Source organism: Lepidothrix coronata, unplaced genomic scaffold (assembly GCF_001604755.1).
Source record: "Lepidothrix coronata isolate B3197 unplaced genomic scaffold, Lepidothrix_coronata-1.0 Scaffold42, whole genome shotgun sequence".
NCBI classification, from domain to species: domain Eukaryota; kingdom Metazoa; phylum Chordata; class Aves; order Passeriformes; family Pipridae; genus Lepidothrix; species Lepidothrix coronata.
Window position 1 is genome coordinate 1,818,084 of NW_016690222.1, and position 15,029 is coordinate 1,833,112.

The 15,029-nt window shown below is 40.6% G+C and overlaps 1 long non-coding RNA gene across 1 annotated transcript in view; it reads right to left on the reverse strand.

Moving 5' to 3' along the window:
- Positions 1-1,066: 1,066 nt before the first annotated feature.
- LOC108496715 overlaps positions 1,067-15,029 on the reverse strand; it is a 29,661-nt gene continuing 15,698 nt past the window's right edge. The window contains exon 3 of the long non-coding RNA XR_001874551.1: positions 1,067-1,183. This is a non-coding gene — a long non-coding RNA (uncharacterized LOC108496715). The remainder of the gene's footprint in view (positions 1,184-15,029) is intronic.

The following is a 15,029-nucleotide window of genomic DNA, read 5'->3' on the forward strand; positions in this document are numbered from 1 at the left end:
TAGTGATTCAAGTACATACCTTTACAGACCCTGTCTATGATAAAAGAAAGAAAAAAAATGCTATTCTATCACTAGCTCTGAGAGTCTGTTACTTCTGAAGTCCACACTGATTTCTGCTCTCCAGGTACCTTTTGTAATCAGTTTTGCTTTTTAAATTCTCAGTCTGACTTTGTCTAAAAGAAAAAATTTTAAAAATTTTAAAATTAAAAAAAAAAATTAAAAACCTCTACAGAACAGAACTCCCACAAAAAAAACCTCCGAACAGAAACTACATTGTATGCAAAATATAGTCCAGAAAAATATATTAAAATACTTACGTTAAATAAAAATCTTCCCAAAGGGCTGTAACTTCTGTAATAAGAAATATAATAATTTTACTAAATTATTCAGTGTTCAGGAAAAATATCAACTCCATATATCCACACTTGTCTTGGGATGACATTTTAATAAACACATTTAATATTCCAATAGAAGTGGTCCCATTTACTTCAGGATCTGCTGTGTCAGGCCTACTCAGTAAAGATTGACTAAGGTCCTAGGGATAACTTTATGAATACCTATTGATTTTTATTTCAGCAGGTGTGCTCCCTCCAGAACTGGTGGGCTAGCTAAACACCATGAGCCACATTCCTAGATGCAATGGCAAAATAAAAGCGATCCCAGAACAATGATGAGAATTATGAAAAAAAAAAAAAGACAAAAAATAGTTTATCTAGGACCCTAGTAAGATTAAGTTTAATTTTGGTCCACTTCATCTCACCTAAAAATTACATTTAATAATAAACCTATTTTATCTAGTATGTGCAGATGTGATCCAGATCAATTTCCATATTAGAAATATCAAGATTAAAAACAAAACAAACAAACAAAGACAAATAAAGAGCCCACCCAACAACAAGAATACACAAAGGCATTTAGATCTGTGAGTATGAGGACTTATAGATAAAACCTCCCTGAAAACTTCTCTTCAAGCAATAAGGCAAGGAAAAAAACATTACAAAATTGAGCTTGGGACATGACTCCTTCCCAGAGTCCTGTTTCTAACCTCCAGAAAGCCCACCTCAGAGAGAAACAGAAGCCAGAGACTCCTCACACATACACAGCAGTCTGTAAGTGAGCTGGGTTAGGAGTCACCTTCAGGCTAGTTGTGCTCCAGGACCCACCGCCACCACCACACTGGTACCTTGTAAGAAAGACAAAGGAACATAAGAGAAAGAAATAGCTGTTTTCTTTCATCTGAAAAATGTCTCCTCCTGAAGAGGGTGAGAGGTAGAGTGTGTGCATGCCAGGCTACCCAACAGCACCTGCTCTAGACTGGTACAGTAGCATCAGTCTCCGTATTTCATCAATAATGAATGCCTATGTTAAAGGAAGGGATTGCTAGAGAGAATAGGTTGAAAGAAAGCATAAGTTAAACAGTAAGAAATTAACCTAATACTTGCATCTACCAACTGAAGGCCAGAGTTTTGCATCTCTAGACAGAAAGAACAAATTGACCTCTTCACAGAAGTGGTGCACTAAAGATGTTTAATGAATTGCTTCAGAAGCAGAATCAGTTCTGAACTTAACACGGGTATCTCAGGGAGGAAAAAGGCACATAAAAGCACTATGCAAACTGCTGACAGCACTAGCTATATGAGAGACAATCAAGGTACTTAACGTTTTAAAACACACGTCCTGCATAACAACCAACGCTGTAGAAGCCTCTGTCACTCTTCCAAGCACTGAATTAAGAGAAGCATCACTGTACCAGGATCATAAAAGATATCCTTTAAACCTCTTGCATAAATGCATGTGTTCTGAGACAGAGAAATGTGAACTTATATTCTTCATGTATTGAAGGGCCACTTCCCCCCTCAGGAGCTGAGGGAAGAGGGGGAAGGGGGCACCACACTGTTGATTTTCTACAAACACACTTAACCTTTAGTAGCTGCTGTCAGCATTTCCAGTGCTAATACCAACAGTGAACAAAGTAGCCAGAGGAGTGCAGAGCATTTGCTTCTGTTAGACACAAGACCAGTGATTATTGGGTCAGAACCACCTTGTGGGGAGAGTGTGTGTGTGCGTGTGTGTGCGCGCATGTGTGTGTGTCTGAAGGGATGGGTTGAACCTCACGGAGGTGAAGTGGCATTGTCTCCCTCATGGCAGGTCCCTGGAATTCACATGGGGAAGCCCCGGAGTAGTTGACAGTCACAAATAGCCCAGGAAAACTATAATACATCACACCTCCTGGAGCCCCTCACCCAGCCTCAGATTGGCAGGGACAGTGAGGACACTGCCCCTTACCCTAGCCTGGAACCCCAGAGTAGCTGGTGGGTCAGAGACCTCACCTGGGGGGCCTGTCCACAGGGACCAGAGCAGACAAAACCACAGGCATACGTTTGCCATGCATCACTGCCTTGTCGTCTGGACATATGAAGCTGGTCTTCCACAAGGTTTCAGTGGTAGCTATCTCTCCCTCTTTCTCCTTCTCTCTTCTTGTTTCCTCTGATTCTCTTTCTTTGCTTCTTGCTTGATGCTTTTGGTGGCTCGGAGTTGGAGGGATTGGCTTTTGACGTAAGTGCTGTGGATTGATTACATCTTGATTTAAGTGTTATGGATTAATAGTATATTCTGAGTTGGTATTGTAGTGGAACATGTTGTCTAGCTTACGTAGTGCCCTTTTTGAACTTTTGCCAAGTTCCCTTATTGTTTCCCCTAAATTAATAAAGAAACCCCTTGGGAACAAGTGTGTGGCTTATTCTCTTGACACTATCTCAAGGTATTAAAGAACCCTATACCTATATTTTAAAGTAAAATTCCTAGCTGAGCTCGTGAGCCCACAGCTCTGGAGCTGGAGTGTTCATAGGTGAGGCTTAAGAAATCAGAGGTTCCTCACAAACCAGGGTGACTCACTTTAGCAGCTATACCTGAGAGAGTGGCGATGAAGGAGAGAAAGCAAGAGGAGAGAAGGGGAGGTGTCTCCATGAGTTCAGGCAATATTTCCTGCAAAAGTAACAAGAGTGTGGTCCGTAATTTCCCTGAGCCATCATGTCTGAATGAACTAACACTTACCATCTAGAACGTACACGTATCTTCTAGTAAACATTTCCTTTGATGAGTGCTTGCAGTATCATAAAAAAAGTGCTCAGGCCGTGTGTGATAGGGGGCAGCTGCTGCCTGGCTTGCAGGCCCAGCAAAGGTTGATGGAAGCAGGGCAACAGGAGTTTTGCAAGAGGCAGTAGCTGAAATGGTTGATAATAGCTTCTGTAGCCCTTAGTTTCTGGGTCACTAGGTTCAATGCAAACAATGCAAAAGTCAGCTTCATCTCTCTCACAATCACACAGTGCCTACATGAAGGGAGGCAGTGGCTTCAGCCTAGCCTCTCCAGAGCCACTGCTCACTCCTATCAGGAGCCAAGACTGGCTCCCTCTGGGACAGTCTCCCAAGGAAAGCATACCAGCAAATTGGCATATTTATATTAGGCAGGTGATGTGTCCTCATCACAGTAAATTAAAATCGTCTTGAACTCTTGACCAACTTACCTACACTCAGCCCACTAATATACCTCCGCTGGGCATACTCCACACACCCCACCGCTGCAGCAGCTCTCTGTAAAAGCAAACCAAGCGAGCAGAAGCACAAAGTCTTCCCCTGCCCCATTCAAATGCAGACATGCACATGAACCCTTCACAGCAAAGGGGATCAATGTTCAGTCCTGAGGCAACCGCAGGGCTCCACCGTCATAACCCGCAGCTGGGCAAGGGCTGAGCCCCCTGAGCAGTGCACCATCCACAGCATGTGCTCCCCTCCCACTTGGCAGTGGGTGCTGAGCCCTAGTATCATGGAGTTATGACTGAGTTTTCTAAAATGTGTACTGGTTGCTATTTTTTGTTGCTATTACCTCCTCTGACACAGTTTGGGCTTGCAATATTAAGACAGCTTGGGTTTACATACAGACAGAATACAAATAGGTTTCCTGCAAAATAAGTGGTGAAAACACACCATTTGACGGTGCTGCGTGGTTCACAGGATTTATGGTCTCTTGTTTGGGATGAACAGTGCAGTTCTCTTGTGCTGTTTCCATTATGAATAATGCGGCAACGCTAAACTCACACCAATAAAACCTGAATGTATCACCGCACTGTTTGGCACTCTGTATAGGAGAAACCCATCCATTAGCAAGGCGGGCACTGAAAACTCTTTGTGATAGGAGCAGCACAGCGACAGCTTCACAGCAGCTATTCAGAGCCACTTTACAGCTTCCTGAGTAGAGCCTAGGCTGGGCTGCACGCCAGAAGTGAGGAAAATGGCTGGCAGAGACTCTGGCCACTGATTTGTACATCATGTGAATCCCCCAGAAAAAAAGAACAGGTACTGACAACACCTGCTAGAGGGTGCTTATAGAATGTCACTGCCCATCTTTAACATTTGTGTCAGCCCACCTACGCCTTTGGTGACTCCTTTGACAAAGCAAAATGACTAAGACTGTGCAAATGGGCAATCACCACACCACTTCAGCTCCTACGCAGCTATTGGTGACCACCAAGGCTTGCTTAGGCATCAGAAAGGTTCCAGCCAAAGAAAAGCAGACAGCCATACCAGGGAGTGGGACAATGTGGTCTGCTGAGGCAGTATGCTCAGAGGGGTGCTCCCTGCTCTCAGGGAAGGAGTGAAGGCACTGCAGACTTCCCGCTGCCACCAGCTGAGTTTCGGGGGCACAGCCAATGACTGCAAAAGGGATGATTGCTTACCCAGAACACAGGCAAAACTAAAAGCAGTGAGAGATGCAACACTATTTGCTTCAAAGTCAACAGGCTCCAGCCTTCCTTGATAATTACTGACATATGCTGCTTCCGGGATGTCCCTTGACTAGACTGGCTGGCCTCCATGTGTCCTGCTCCAAAGCACCTTCGTTTGATGAATGCTTTAACCCTGGAGAGTTTACCCAAGAATGTACTAACACCATCCCTTACATTTCTTCTGTGTGAAGTTCCTAACAAATGTCTTATTAAGTTGAACTTCCTTTCTTTAAACAAACTCATTGACTTTGCATCTGGATTTCCCTTTCCTCTAAGCAGTGGTATTTAGCCATGCAAAACAGACCTGCAAATTCACCCAATTGCCATGGCAAAAAGAGAGCCCTGATGAGAAAGTTTAAATTGAACATCTTTCAGCAGATGACAAACCTTGGCCTGCCTGAAGCCTTTGAAAGCTCAAAATGCAATGTAAATTAGAGTTCAAGGAGCCTAGAAGAAAACTATTTTAGCTTTAGGCTTTCAACCAAGCAAAAAAGAGTTAAAATTTTATTTCAAACAGCAGTTCAATCATTCGTTTCCCCAGTATTAATGAATGCCTTCTGCATGTTTCCCCAGATAAGGCTCTGATTCACATATATCTTCACATATGCCTCACATAGCAGGCATATCCCAAAAACTCAAAAGGTCAAAAAGATGGCAACGAAGAATTTTGTTAATATTACCTAGAATCCACTCTGTTCCTTTGGCTATTTTAGCATCAGTAAATAACTCTCTACATTTTCTGACCTAAGCAGTTCCATTTGAGAAGCTTCCCAGGCTGAAGGTTTCTAAAATGTTACCAAATGATTAAACACAAATCCTCAAGTGAAGAGAGCAGGTTTTATTAAATATCCCAGAGCAGTGCTGTCTGCCCACACTTATGCCCATGTCTGGCTGCTGGCTGATAAATGCCTTGGCTTTAAGCTATTACTTATTAGCATGCCTGTATATTTCCACCTCACACAGTCACCCAAGGGTGATTGCTATCTGTTAATTGAATTCCGTGCCAGCAACTGTGTCTTTGTGTGCCTGCCATTATAATTTTGAGGATTGTGACTTCATTTCCTATTTACAAGTTGAAGTGATAAAAAAGCATATTTATTCATATGTATAAATAAACTCAACATTTTTGCATCTATGTGGCAGAGGGTGGGTGGACATCACATGTGAAATGCACAGACGTGTCCATTTTTTTGCCTTCCTTTTGCTCTTTCTTTTTAAAGACATTCTGCTTCCCACCTGAAATAAGCTAGTGTGATGGAAGATACGTCCAGTGATGGAAGAGGGGGTCAGGGGAACAAGATTAGAGTCTTAAGTTAGAGCAGAGCAAGCTGAGGCTGTAGAATTTCTTGGGTTGAAGCCTTCCAAGTACTGGATTCTATGGTGCAGTCTTACTGCAGCAATGATTTGCACATCTACCATATTTTATTCAAGCATCGTGGAGCTGTTTCCCATCATTGCCATCATAAGAGTGGTTTATGGAATGTTTCTCCCATTTTTTTAGATGAGAAAATGTGGTGTGTACATTGTTTGACTCTCCTGAGACCACACCGTGAGACTGAGGTGGGAGTAGGAGAAGAAAGCCAGCAGAAGAGACAGGACCCCAAGGATATTTCGTTGAAGACTGATAGGTCTGATTTCTGGGCCTGCATCTTAGCAGCAGGAACCCATGCCTCAGCTAGCTTTTGCTGGCCTCCAGAAAGAAGCTGAAGTTTTTGAGAGGATTAGTCCTTTTGAGTCTGGACTAGTCTGCTTGAGCAAACAAAGGAAACTCCTGAGCCACTAACCACAGTTGGCTGCTACTGCAGGAAAACTTGGTCTGTAATCCCTTTCATAAACACACTGAGATCCACTTCATAAGCCCTCCTGGCTTTCTTGCCCCTCAATACGTCTGTAGGAAATTTGTTCAGAAATCTCAGTTTTTGGAAGATCAGAAGCTGATTTCTCTCTTAAGATCCACAACAAGCAGCTAGGAGAAAAGTAAATGTAAAAAGGATTGGAAAGGGTTGTGTCCACCTCAGGATAAGGGTTTGTAGAAAACCAGGGAGATCTCTTTTACCCAACCAATTCATGTTCAACAGAAAAAAAGCAAAGCCTACAGCCAAACAAGTCCTCGTTGCAATGTCCTGTATGAAGGTGGATTTTTTACTACCCAGGTTATACTTTTGAGCACACCTGCTGTGAGCACTCCTGTTTTCAATGTCTCCAGAGAGAGAAACTGAGTAATGAATTGGAGAATCCCAATCCATGATGTCAGAAACTAGCCAAACACTGTTTATTTAGTGAGAAATGCTATGAAAGCACTGCTTTTTAATAAGATTCTTAATATTTCCTGGAACTTGTCTACAAGAGAGTGTCCTTCATCACAGCTCTGCTTTAACTTTTTCCATAGCCAGAATGTGCTAAGATACATGTCAATTAATATAAACAAACATCCCAGGAATAAGAATACCCCGGGAAGTTATAAAATGTTTTTTGATCTGGAAATAAAAGACTTGGGATCAGATTCATTTTAGCATCCTGAGAAATCTTTATCCAAATGGTATTACTGTAGTCCAACCCGTCTTCAGTTTAAGAGAAATTCTGTTTAGTCTGGTTTTTATCAGGATATTAGCAATATGCAGGATACATATTGCAATAAATTAGCTTTAGGAAATAATTTTTAACTGTAGACAGTTGTATACTTCATATTCATCAGTGATTCAGCTAATATTAAAAATCTGGCTTCAAATACTGGCTCTTTGTGCTAAAAATTATTTGTAAATTATATTATTTAGGAAATGGAATACAGTTACTGTTTTCAGAAAAATTTCCAAGGACAAATCATTTGCAGTGTAATAGATGGAACAAAGGAGGCCATGTATTATTGAGATCGCTCAGTCTTTAAATTTATTTTGGCTGCTTATAACTTGGGAAAACTTTATCCACTTCAATTGTTTGGTTTTTTTTAATTGAGTGTCTTCCTCATAGGAGTTATAAATTCTACTGAAATTAAGTTTCTGGAATTTGCTTGCTTTCTTAACATATAAGAAAGCATTGTGCATCCACAAAGGCCATTAAGCACACAGTTGTTAAAAACCAAACTTATTGAAACCTTGTAATAACCAAATCAGTCAATGTCAGAATTAACAGGATTGAAACATTTCAGGAACATTTTGCAGGGGATTTGGTAATATTTAACTAATGAATAGTAAATATAAATAATATATGCTCTGAGACCAAAAAAAAAGAAATCAGGCCTACATTGAAACAACTGGCAGTAAGAAAAACCTTCTTCAGATTTTGAATTGCTCACATTTTTTTCTGTCAAAAATATCATCACAAACAAAATGTTCCTACGAAGCATTTCAATTCTGACAAAGCAGCATTTCCTGGTGGAAGATATTCTGGTCAGAAAAACCTTTCAACACAATGTACTTCAGGGTCAGTCTTTGATTATATGAGAACACAAGGCTCTTTCAAATGTCTCAAATGCAAAATTAGTCCTGCTCGGTGTATGGCTCTGTCCTGAGAGGTGAATTAGTGCAGGGCATTCTCTTGCTGTAAGCTCTTGCTGTAGGAATGGGAAAACCAGAAACATGCTTGCTGAGCCAGGTCAGTTGCTTAGGTGATCAAATCCAGGAAAAAGTCCTTGCCTGGGAAACTATAAATTTGCCTTGGTCTGATCCCAAGGCTTGGCTGGAGCCTTGGCTGGGGCCTTGGCCTGTAACACAGCTTGGGACACATGCACCCATTGCAGCTGAAGGCAGCTGGAGGAGAGAGTGTGACTAGTGAAGGCCATGTTATAATGCACATGTGCATAATTAGAGGTTGAATTAGGATTCCACCTTACCTCTGATGCTCCATAAATTTGAGTTCTTGCCTTTGTAATGTTAATATTTTTTGAATTTGTAATTTTTGTTGCATAATTGTATACAGTACATAATTACTCATAATTCATTACTGCACATGCGACTCTGCAGACAATATTTAGACATTAAATCTCAGCTCAGTGATTGAATAGAGGGTACAGTAAAAATAAATATCCATGTATTTTGTAAATATTTGCATAATGAGCTATTTAAATGCAAGAGATTTTAACATATGTAAACAATTGGAAATACTCTATGTGTGTAAGTCTAAAGTGGATGCAAAAATATACACAACCTCTTGTAAAATCATATGATTTAGGAGTCAGACATAGCATATTTTTTAGGGCTTTATGTATGACTATTACAGACTGTAAATACAGTATTAGGAACACATTGCTTGGTACAATTAGTCAGCAAACTGTATGACTGAAAGCTTTGCATGACAAAAACAATGGAGTAAATGGACATTAACGGTTGTCCAGTTACAGTGAAAGCTCTTTGTGATCTGCAGACTTAAGACATACAAACAGCTACAGGACTCAGCATAATCAATCCCAGTTCACCAACAAGTAACAGAGGAGATAATTTCCCTTTCCTTAGAAAGCTGTCATGTACCATGCTGTGGAACTTCTCCCATAAAAAGTTTCCCCAGCTCAATATGCAGCAGCGCATGCCATGGGAACCGAGAAGCTGCCTCCATCTCCACTGCTTGCTTCTTCTGTTCCTCTCACAGTCTGAGATTTCTGGACCAGTGTGTGTCAAATGGTACCTTAAAGAAGCTCCACAACTTCAGCTACAGCATAATGTGGCTCAGCATGGTTTTTGCAAAGGAAATATAGCAGTGGAGGATGGAGAGAACAAAACAACTTTCAAAGTGAAAGCTTTTTTTGTGTTAATAACCAGCCTGAGCTAGCTGTCAGGGAGAGAAACAATGAGCATTTTACTTGGTAGCTAGTTGTGCCTTCTGGTTAATTACCGCCTCTGCTGAAATCAACTTCTGCGCTAAAGACCGAGGCAGTTAGATCACATCCACAGTCACACCTCTGTGCTCACAGCTGATTAAAGAAACTGAGTTTCTGAGATCGTTGCTGCCATCTCCCTCAAGCTTCATGACTCAAAGGGACACTGCTACAAGATGCATCCCACCTCCTGTAGAGCACTCTATATGTCTATGGTGGAAGGGTTGAGTAGAAGGTCCCTGCTTTGCCACATCTGGCCAGCATGGCCAAAAGCAGATGGACAAGGGATCTGCTCCCTTCATTGGGAATCATTCTCCCAAAATCACCTAGGTGCCAGGCCTGTATTAGAGCAGCCACCAATAGCCCCATGTCCAAAGCAGCCAGAGAGCTCAGGGTGGCGGAGACATCCCAGCCACAACCCCATCCCCAGGTGGTACCCCTGCTGCCTCTGCCATGATTCAGGGTACAGAAAGACCACCATCAGTGTCCTAAACATCTTCCATTGCAACATCCCAGGCCCAGGAGCTTCATGCACATGCTGAATTCCTGGCACCTGACCAGTTAATAAATGTTTGAGTCACTGAGGAGCTAATTTAAGATAGCCCACAATAAATGGGTGTGTCAAGTAATTGGCAGACTGAAGAAATGGAAGATAATATGAGATGCCTGGGTGTGGTTGTTTATGTGAGACATAGGGAGCAGTTTTTGACTCAGAGGCTAAGTTATCCGGGCCTGATTTAAGGCTACAGAAACTTAAGTATGATTTTTGGGGAAGGAAGAAATTAATTTCATTCTCTTCTATGGGACATTTAATTGCAACATTAAACTCAAACACATTTTCATTAGTAATGCTCCCAGTCATGAGGCAGATCTGAATTTTTAAAACCTCCCTTTCGAACTCCTACATTGCATTTCAAACATGTTGTGTCCAACTCATGACTAGCCCTGCACCAAAAAAATGTTTTCTTCACAGGCATTCCACATGCTCAGAGGAAAAAAAAAGCATTTTCTGAAATGCCACACACAAGAAAGCCATTTGGGTTGTGGGGGAGAGTCTCTCAGTGTGCAAACAACAATTATAGTCATATTTCTTACACCTTGCAACAATCAACCCACAAAGTGAACACTCCTCAGAAATGCTTTTAAGAGATTTTCTACTCACCTGGAATAAAGATAACATTTACACTGCTGTTTCTCCTTGAGCAGCTATTCTTAAAACCAAGTTCTTGACTAACTTATTTCCAAAGGAAACTTGAGCAGCTAAAACCCATGCCTTCTGCAGACCAAGGGAAAAGGACAGTCAGGTGGTATTCCACCCCTTTCTCAGTCTCATAATATGAAATGTTATTATTTTTAAAATTTATTATTAAAATAATCTTTAATTAATATAGGATAACGTTACACATAAAGAAATCTCCCCTTTCTTTTCTTTTCTCCACTGCCCATAAAAAGGCTCTGTCCTGACAGTTTGTCAGGCTCTGTCCTGACAAACGGTTGTTGGAGTTCAAGAGCTCTCAGGCATCTCCTCTCATCTATGGTCTTCTCCTGTACTCCATCAGAGCACTGCATTTACAAGAGTTTGCAGATGTGTATCTGAACACCTGAATTCATGGAACATTGCACAGGAAAGCTAAAAATTCCAAGCAAACAAAGTCCATCTCATCCCAAAGGCTTCTTCCAAAATACAACTCCACAGAAATGTATGTGTAGAATTAAGCACCAGACTCTTACCTCCTAGCACATTCTCCAGAAGCAAAGGGCGGAGGAGGAGGAAGAGAGGACTTCAGCATGGGGTCGATGGGTATATGAATGGTGTGCATCCACAGATGGCATATGCATGGGCAAGATGTCCTGTACACTTGCAAAGGTGATAGCACCACAAGTAGCCACTTGGATTTGCTCATGTCATCTCCTTTTATTACGGGAAGGCCTCTTACATGGGACAATTTCTTCCTAACATAGGGGCCTCCTGCTCTCACATTAGTTCCTGCCTGCTGCTTCTTCTGTCCTTTCCCCTCCTCACCTCCTTAGGACCTAAGCCCCTGGCACTGGGTCCCTCTCCATGTCAGGTGCTAGGCATTGCCTTTTGGGCACTAGTTCAGCAGTGACAGAGGTTCTGAAATGGTGACCAGGCACCAACTTGCAGAGATGAGCTGTGCTTGTGTCAAAGGTCTCCCATGCAGCTGCACGCTTATGTGCCTTCAGACAGCTGTGCATTAGGGCCAAAGTTCACCTTTCATTGCAAACTTCATTAAGCAGCCATGTAAAAGGCAGTCCACCTACCTTGGCCTCTTATTGCTGCCTCTTTGCACCTTCACCATCACCAGTGGGACTTAAAAGCATTCAACAAATGCTGTCTCTGGGTGAAGAAGCATTCATCTCCACAGGAAAGACACAGCAAAGGGTCCCCACTGACATGCCTGAGTTCTGTGGGGCTGGCTTCAAATGTGTCCTCACATTTTCGAGGACAAGGAAAAGATAAGCTAAAAGCAATCAGACATATAAGCTACTTGTTCAGCAGGTAGGGAGTGACAGCTTCCTTGTCGTCTCTGAAGAAGGAAAGGTAGTGCATTTTAGAGGCAAATTATCTGAGTCTGCACTAGCAGCCCTTTATAGTCCAGCAATGGAAGGTCTAATTGAGGCTGTATAATTATCTCCTTACTATATAAAATGAAATGTGCACTCCCTTGGTGGATAACATTGATGAAAAGCCAGTTGGGGAAAAGGTTGAAATACACAGCAGGATCAATTTTATTTGTAATGGGTTTTACCATTTCGTCTGTACATTTAACAGGCTGAAGCAGGGGGAAATAAATATTATGTTAGCAACTGTGTCACAGAATGAGGCTTTGTTTTTGATTAAAAAAAATAAAGGGAAAACAACCATCATTTTATGGCTGTCATAATTTGTTTCACACACATTTTTTCAGTACTAAGGTGTACAAAAATATTTAACTGGTAAATAAAAATGCCTATAAACTTGTAAAGAGATCTTTAGATCTCCTAGACAAAGACTGAAGAATGTGGTTTTATTCTGTGTTGATTATCTTGTAATACTTACATGAGTCAATATATAAAAAGATAGGTACATATATACAGTTACACATACAATTATCTCTTTATCTATGAATCACTTCCACATAGCAAAAATGTACTGAAAATATTGATCTCAAACCTTATTATACATTGCTTTGTTTCTTATTTTATTGATATTAACAATTTTTGCCTACACATAAATTCTATTTTGCTGATATTATTACCACATGACGCAAACTGAAATCACAAACCAAGATACAAATTCAGGTTCAAACACAAGTCCTAAATTCTCCCCTTGTAGAGCAGTTTAGATTTCATGCTTAAAGAACCAGAAAGATAAAACCTTAATTAATGCATTTTTTCATTTTAATGTATGGAATATATGCATTAAGCTGGAGGCGAAAGAACATAATCCTTTATATGATAGAATATAATTTGATCTCTTAAATATCAGACATCAATACTATTAATGGTGTAAATAAATAAATAAAGTAAGATGAAGTAAAAATCTGACATGCATCATGTCTAGGGGCCTTGGTTTTGTTTTAAACCTATAAGCCTGGGATAAGGATCAAGACTTTTCCACTGAGGTTTTTACCCTGTGGATGTTTATTTTTCTGCAATGTAATTTGATGCTGCTGTTGGTTTTGGCATCAATACATTACAAGTTAAATTTATGTCAGCTCCAACAGATCAACTATCAGATGTTGCTATTAACTTTGACATCAAAATCATTAAGAAATTGCCATCATGTAAATTAATTATCAGAATTGTATTGGCATGAATGCATAATGATATTACTCATGCAAATAATTAAAGAAAATGCACAGTGAAAAATCCATTAGAATAATGGCACAAAATGTCATTATTCTGGCTTCTTGACAAATAGATGCTATTAGTTTTCAGCATAGTGAACTTTAAGGTTAACAGAAGGAGTCAGGGAAGTCCAGCACAGGGCTCAAGCCACTCTTATTTATGCCTTTATTTATTCGGTATATAAGACCATTGGAGTGAAAGCTAACTTTTTTTATCTTGTCAAATAAAGCTTTTTACATCACTCTGGAAGAGATTAAAAAAAAAAAAAAAAAACCAACAAAAAAAACACAAAACAAACAAAACAAACAAACAAACAAACAAAACCAAACAAAAACAAAAACAAAACACCCCCCCCAAACAAACAACCAAAAAAACCCCAACAAACCCAAAACCCAAATCCAAAGTAGCAGAACTACTTATGGTACTGTTGTCCAAATATATATGTTCTTTCTTTCTTGCCAATTTCAGGTCTCAAGGGACCTCAGGCACAGCAAAGCTGTTAAATGCTAGGATTTTGCTGAGCACAAAGGAGTAACAATTAACACAAAAGTATTTAGGTTATTGCCTTCTGCCCCCTACCCAAAAGGTCATTATTACTGATCAGTGCTCAGGGAGAGAGAGCTGAGAATTATGGTTCATGTGTGTGTTCTCATAATTTAATGTGTAATGGACTGAGAGCTTTTTCGTCAACAGCAAAAGATTGTCCACTCTAATAGAATAAACATTACTAACGACTCAGTGGTGCATGCCAGCTTACTCATCAGCTGGACACATTTCTTTTAAATGCCTCTCTTCATCCCCTCCCAAGCCAATGGAAGAGCGCTCTCTCTCTCGGTCATGGTTTTGTACTTGATCCAGAAATTATATTAAAGAAATAATGAAAAAAGGCAGTAATTTCTGGGCTTCTTGCCTCCCAGCTCTCATCTTTACTAGACTAAGCACACACCACCATGACCTCAAACCAGAAAGTTCACATCTTAAAGAGAAAATTCAATGTTTTAAACAGGTAAAACATGGGAGGAAACAGCGTTATTCATCTTCCTATAGAAGACCACTCCTACTGATACTCAGAATAAGAGATATATTTCCAGGATATAAGTGGAGGGCTAGGAAACACTACATCTATGAGCTGTTTGGGGCCCTATCCTTGTTCTTCTGCACATAAATGACTTGCCTTAAATTTCTCCCCATTGCCAACGTGAGAGCAACAGTGTCAACACAAAGAGAATATAAAGAGATGTGGCAAAGGATCCACAGTCAAAAAACCAAAAGCCACTCCATAAATTAAAACTAGTCAAGCTACCTAAGCACCCATAAACACACAACTCCTAGAAATTTCTCAGAAAATCTGCAGAAGATTCATTTGTGACCTAATGCCCAAAATCTGCAGCTGGATCTGCCAGCATAGACTCCTGCATGTCTGAGGAGTCACTTAAAAATCTCTATTTGGAGCCTCATTGTCACTGCACTCTCTAGTCTTGACATAATGAATCTCAACTCAGAAATGGGATGCGACACTACATGTCACTGGTACCAGAGGTTTTGGTATTGTCTATATCTCCTGACAGTTCAGTGCTTATTTTCTCTGG